The sequence below is a fragment of the Myotis brandtii genome, unplaced genomic scaffold (genome assembly GCF_000412655.1).
Source record: "Myotis brandtii unplaced genomic scaffold, ASM41265v1 scaffold315, whole genome shotgun sequence".
Classification (NCBI taxonomy): domain Eukaryota; kingdom Metazoa; phylum Chordata; class Mammalia; order Chiroptera; family Vespertilionidae; genus Myotis; species Myotis brandtii.
Window position 1 is genome coordinate 2,433,459 of NW_005362075.1, and position 7,336 is coordinate 2,440,794.

Here is a 7,336-nt window from a genome sequence, read left to right on the forward strand (position 1 = left end):
GGATAAAGAAGAAAGAAGAGAAAAAGAAAAAAGAGAGAAAGAAAAAAAGGAGTACAAAAATGAAATTGGGAAAAGGAAAAAAAAGTAAGAGAAAAGAAAGAGAATGAAATAGAAGAGGGGAAGAAACTATTTATATGGGGAGAAAATTCCAATAGAACAGCCACTAATCCCAACAAATTCCAGCAACAGATCCCTGGAGATGAATGCAAACTACAAACAACAACTAATATCAAGCGAGGAGAGGGAAAACAGAAGCAAAATATTAACTGGAAAAAAACCCAAAAGAAAAATAAAAAGAAAAAGCAAAACAATCTCACAAAAAAGCATAAAAAAACCCCAATATCCTCAACAATCAAGCAAACAACAACAAAATGACAGAGAGAAAAAAAACTTTGGATAGTGAAGAAAGAGAAGAGAGAGGTGTATATGGATTTAGAGCAGGAGATTGGTAATTAGATATATAAGTAGGGTGAAATTTTAACAGGGGGTAAAAATAAGGAATAGGGAAAATCTAAAGCAGGGATAGGGTAAGAGAAACAGGGCAACAAAAGGGGAAAAGTGAGGAAGAGAGTTTTGGCATAAAGGTAAAGTTGAGGTAGAGTAAAAGGATGCTAAAGGAAAGATGAAAATAGAATGTAGAACACTAATCCCAAAATATTCACCTTAACAAGACATGACCCAAAGGGAACAAAGCATGAGTCATGTGTTCATTTTTATTTGTTTCAAGGTATCTTTTGATTTCTTTCTTGATATCATTTTAACCCATTCATTATTTATAACAGGTTATCTAGTCTTCATGTGTTTGTTTTACAGTTTTTTTATCATAACTTTTTTTTATTGATTAAGGTATTACATATGTGTCCTCATCCCCCCACTGCCCTCCCCCCAATGCCCTCATCCCCCTGGTGTCTGTGTGCATTGGTTAGGCTTATATGCATGCATACAAGTCCCTTTGGTTGACTCTCCCCCTTACCCCCACCCTCCCCTATTTTCTCTCTGAGGTTTGAGCATCTGATCAATGCTTCTCTGTCTCTGGATCTGTTTTGTTTTACAGGTTTTTTTTATCTTGTAATTGATTTCTAGTTTCATCCCATTGTGGTCAGAGAAGATGCTTGATATGATTTCAATTTTCTTATATTTACTGGGACTTGCTTTGTGGCCTAACATGTATTCTATCCTGGAAAATATTTCCTATGCACTTGAAAAGAATGTATATTCTGAAGTTTGGGGATGAAATGCTCTAAAATTATAAATTCAATCCTTCTGCTGTATTGTTTCACTTAAAGCTTCTGTTTTCTTGTTGATTTTCTGTCTGGAAGATATATCCATTGATGTCAATGCAAGTTAAAGTCTTCTAGTATGACTGTATTGCTGTCAATTTCTCCCTTTATGTCCATAAAGATTTGCTTTATATATTTAGATGTTCCTCTTTTAGATGCAAAATGTTTACAGGGATTCTATTCTCTTGTTGGATTGACTCCTTTATCATTATGTAATGTCCTTCTTTGTCTCTTACTATATATATTGTTTTAAAGTTTATTTTGTATGATTTTTGTAAGTCTATTTTGTAAAGTATTGCTATCCCAGCTTCTTTTTTGTTTCAATTTGCATAAAATATCTTTTTTCATCTTTTTACTTTTAGTATGTGTGTGTATTTCAATCTGAAGTGAGTCTCTTGTAAACAGCATATATGAGTCTTGTTTCCTTATCCATTAAGCTACTCGATGTCTTTTTAAAATTTTATTTTATCTTTATTGTTGATAGTATTACAGATGTCCCCTTTGTTTTTTTGCTCTCCATTGATCCCCTCCACCTGCCCCTCCCAGGCCTTAACCACACTATTGTCTGTGTCCATGGGCTATGCCTATATGCATATAAGTTACCTGGTTAATCTCTCCCTACCTATCCCCTCACCTACACCTACCTTTGAAGTTTGTCTGTCTGTTCCTTGCTTCTGTGTTTCTGGATCTATTTTGTTCATTAGTTTATTTTGTTCATTAGATTCCACATATGAGTGAGATCATGTGATACTTATCTTTCTTTGACTGGCTTATTTCTCTTAGTATAATACTCTCCAGGTCCAGCTATGCTGTTGCAAATGGTAAGAGTCCCTTCTTTTTTACAGCTGTGTAGTATTCCATTGTGTAAATGTACCACAGCTTTTTTATCTACTTATCTGCTGATGGGCGCTTGGGCTGTTTCCAAATGTTAGCTATTGTAAATTGTGCTGCTATGAACATAGGGGTGCATATATTCTTTCTGATTGGTGTACTCTATGTCTTTTGATTAGAGCATTTAATCCATTTACACTTAAAATGATCATGGAAAGGCATGGAATATCATGTTATTGCAAAAGGTAAGGTTCTTTCTTTTTTACATTCAAATAGTATGATCTACACTATGTATTTATTGCTAATTTATTATTCATATTTATGTACCTCCCCCACCTCTTCTCCTTCTTAAAGCAGTTCCTTTAACATTTATTGTAATATTGATTTGATGGTGATGAACTCCTTTTGCTGTTTTTTGTCTGAGAATCTCTTTATTGTCCTTCAATTTTAAATGATAGTCTTGCTAAGTAGGAGTAGTTTTCTTTGTAGGTCCTTGCTTTCTATCAGTTAAAATATTTCCTGCCAACCCCTCTGGCCTGCAAAGTTTCTGTTGGGAAACCTATTGACAGTCTATGTGAACTCCCTTGTAGGTAACTGTCTTTCTCTTTTTGCTTTTAAGATTGTCTCTTTGTCTTTATCTTTTACCATTTTAATTATGCGTCTTGATGTGAACCTCTTTGGATTCATCTTGTTTGGAACTCTGTGTTTCCTGGAGTTGTATGCCTTTATTTATTTACTTTTTTCAAGCTCTCCGATATCTCTCCTTTAAAAAAAAATTTTTATTGAATTTATTGGGGTGACATTGGTTAATAAAATTATATGTGTTTCAATTGTACAGTTCTATAATACATCATCTGTATATTGTAGTGTGTGTTCAACACCCAAAGTCAAGTCTCTGTATCTATGAGTCTGTTTCTATTTTGTTTTGTTTACTAGATTCCACATATAAGTGAATTCATATGGTGTTTCTCTGACTAACTTATTTCACTTAGCATAATATTCTCCAGGTCCATTCATGTTATTGCAAAAGGTAAGGTTCTTTCTTTTTTACATTCAAATAGTATGATCTACACTAATAAAAGAGAAACATGCAAATTGGCATCACTCCACTATGCCCACCAGCCAATCAGAGGGACTATGCAAATTAACCCAACAAAGATGGCGGTTAATTTGCATACTCAGGCACGGAACGAAGACTGAAGACTGAAGAGGCTTGGCTTCTCCACTGCGATTGCCTCCCTGCGGCCAGACCAAAAACCTGAGTCCCGGGTGCCGGAGGAAAACCGGTGCCAGCAGCCAGGGGAAGGAAGGCCTATTGCGCGAATCTTCATGCAACGGGCTTCTAGTATTGTATAAATGTACATGCATTTTTTTAAATACACTCATTTACTAATAGGCGCTTGGGCTGCTTCCAAATTATGGCTGTTGTGCATAGCACTGCAGTGAACATGGGTTGCATATATTCTTTCAAATTAGTGTTTTGTGTTTCTTCAGATATATTCCCAGAAGTGAAATCACTGACTCATAAAGCAATTCTATTTTTAATTTTTTGAGGAACCTCCATACTGTTTGTACAGTGGCTGTACCAACAATACACAACACTTTTCTTCACATCCTCGCCAACATGTTTTTGTTGATTTATTGATGGTAGCTATTTTGAAAGGTGTGCAATGCCATCTCATTGTGGTTTTAATTTGAATTTCTCTGATTATTACTGATGTTGAACATCTTTTCATGTGTCTATTTGCCATCTGTATGTCCTTTTTGGAGAAGCATCTATTCAAGTTCTCTGTCCATTTTAAAAATTGGATTGTTTGCTTTTTTGTTGTTAAGTTACATAGATTCTTTATAAATTTTGGATATTAACCCTTTATCAGATGTATCATTGGTGAATATGTTCTCTCATTGGGTTGGGTTGTCTTTTCATTTTGTTGATAGTTTTCTTTGCTGTGCATAATCTTCTTAGTTCTACGTAGTTCCATTTGTTTATTTTTTCTTTTGTTTTCCTTGCCCAAGGTGATATATCAGAAAAAAATATTTCTAAAAGAAATGTCCAAGATTTTACTGTCTATGTGGTTATATGAGGAGGTGAGTGAAGCTTCCACTTACTTTGTCATCTTGACCAAATCCCCAAATTTATCTTCTTTTTTAAAAAAAATATATTTTATTGATTTTTTACAGAGAAGAAGGGAGAGGAATAGAGAGTTAGAAACATCGATGAGAGAGAAACATTGATCAGCTGCCTCCTGCACGCCCCCTACTGGGTATGTGCCCACAACCAAGGTACATGCCCTTGACTGGAATTGAACCTGGGACCCTTGAGTCCGCAGGCCGATGCTCTATCCACTGAGCCAAACCGGTTAGGGCCAAATTTATCTTCTTAATATGCAATCTGATTATGTTGCACCTCTCTCTAACATTATTTCTAAAGCTGCCATTGACTCTTATGATAGAAGCCATCCTTGATGGACTTGATTCCTCCTGCCTCTTTGACCTCATTGTTTGCTACTCTTCTCCTTACACATTGTACTCTCAGCTTATGGATATTCATTCAGTTCCTTGTCCTCAACTGGTCCTCAAGGACTGCCTGGACCACTTTTCCACCCTTCTTCCATCCCCCAAACTTGATGAACATCTATTCATCTTTCTAATCTCAAATTATATTTTCCCTTCTTCATGAAAATTCCCTTGACCACCACTCCCTCATTATTTGGCTCACACTGTTATATACTCTTGTAGCACTTTATACATTTCCCTTATCACACTTTATTATAAACACTAGAGACCCAGTGCATGAATTCGTGCATGGGTGGGGTCCCTAGGGGTGGCCTGTGGGGATTGGGCCGAAACCCACACTCCAACGCCCCCTGCTGCTCCTGCTTGCTGCTCCCATTCAACCTGGCCCTGCTGTGCCTGCCGTGGGCTAGCACCAGTCATTCCTGATTGGGAGAGGCTCACACCACCGTAGCAGCGCTCGCCAGCCATGAGCCCTGCATCTGGCACCCATCCTGAGGGGGGTGGCAGGGGGCCGGGATGTGATTGGCCCTCTGGGCAGGTGGGTGGTGGGATGGGTGGTGGGATGTCCTTGCCAGCCCAGGATCAAGATCTGTCCCGCTGACATTCCTGTTGGTTGTTGAGAGCCACCTGGTGGCCGCTTTTATATAATTTCTTCCTTGTGGAGCATCTAGGGAGGATTGTGGCACTGTCAGGATTGTGCCTGTGGCACCGTCCATCAGTGCCTGGATTGTTCGAAGATTGGGCCTGCAGGACTACTGAGGGAGTGAGTGGCTGTCACTGGACTGGTGGGCCACTGGGACAGGTCAGTCAGTTGAGTAGCGTTCCCGCTGTGGTAATGCATTGACCACCAGGGGACAGCTCCTATGTTGAGTGTCTGCCTCCTGGTGGACAGTGCACATCATAACGACTGGTTGACCGGTCATTCGGTCACTTAGGATTTTATGTATATAGAAGATTTGGATAATCCCTGGTTTACTATATATGTTCCTGCCAAGATGACAAATACCAAGCTCTATTTGACCAGAGATGAGTTAATTCTTTTCACTGCTGTATCCTTAATGCCTGGCACAGTGTTCAGCTCAGAGTAATCATTCATTATATATTTACTGAGTGAATGAATAAATGTCATGGGGATGGCTATAGAACTATACTCTCTAATGCAGTGGCCACTAGCCACATGTAGCTGGTGAGAACTTGAAATTTGACTAGCACAAGTTTAGATGTGCTATAAGTATAAAATACACACTAGATTTCAAAGACTTAGTGTGAAAAAATCCCTCATTAATAAAGTTTTGTATTTACTGCATGTTTAAGTGATAATATGTTGGACATACTAGATTAAATAAAATGTAATATCAAAATTAATTTCATCTGTTTATTTTTACCTCTTTTAATGTGACTTCTAGAAAAGTTAAATTATATGTGTGGCTTGCATTATATTTCTGTTTGACAGCACTGTCTGTATCACTTTGAACTAAAATTGAATGCCAAAGCTTTTAAGTTTTCTCATATTAAAATGGTAAAAGCCTTCATTTAAAAACTTTTGCATTGTTCATACTGCAACCTCATTCTTTCTTTTGCCAGTATGCTTGGTTACTAGGCTTGTGGGGTCATCAGTCTCCCTGTCTTGCACCTCCCCACTCAGTTTCTAATTTCTCAGTGGTCACAAGGGTGCTTGAGGAAGATCTGTAATTGGCAATCACCTTAACAGTGCCTGTGAGGACTGCTTGCCCTTGGTGCAGTAATAGTGCGCATAAGTCAAGGGATCACTAGACTCATAAGTCTAAAAACTACATAATTGGTATGTGAATCAGAAAGAAGAATTGGTTTTTGTCCTTGAAATGTTTTTTTTCTCTGAGTCTGACAAAGCCATGTAGGAATGGGTTTTGGTATCTGATAATGAATGCTCCCTCCCTCCTCTGTCTCATTGCTTAGATTTTAAAAAGAGTTATTTTGGAAATATCTGTTTCATTTTATCTACTTTTCCTTAGAACTGTGAAAAATCTCTGTTGGGATGCCTTAAGTTTATTAAATATGTCCTACCATTTTGTCTTTGCAGCATCTGTGCTGTTGATCTATTGTTTAAAAAAACTGCATCTTCTTTATTTTGCATACTTAATTTCAGAACAACAACAACCACAACAAGAACACTGTAATATACAACATCCAAATCCAATGTCAAATATGAGAAGAGAAGGCTTGAGGTGCTTGTAATATGCCTTAGGCAAAGACAGGAGAGGAACACAACTACTAAACATCAGCAGAGGAAACCAGGTGGGCTAGGGCCATGCAGGGCTGCTGGGGGAGACATGAAGACACTACACAGAGGACACAGAAATTGCCCAATTCAAATCTCATATCATCAATACTGTCTACTCCAACAAGGAAATTTTCCTTCAGAATTTGATCAGTAACACTGCTGGTATCTTGGACAAGATACACTATGAAAGCCTGACTGATCCTTCCAAGTTGGACATTGGTAAAGAGCTGTAAATTGACATCATCCTCAACCACTAGGAATTCACCCTGACTCTAGTGTACACAGGTATTGGCATGACCAAAGCTGATCTCAAAAATAATCGGGGAACCATTGCCAAGTCTGGTACAAAATCATTTATGGAGGTTCTTCAGACATCTCTTTTTGCTCTTCTGATTGGGTGTTTTTTGCTTCCTCACCTTCCAAATCGTTGATTTGATCCTCAGAATTC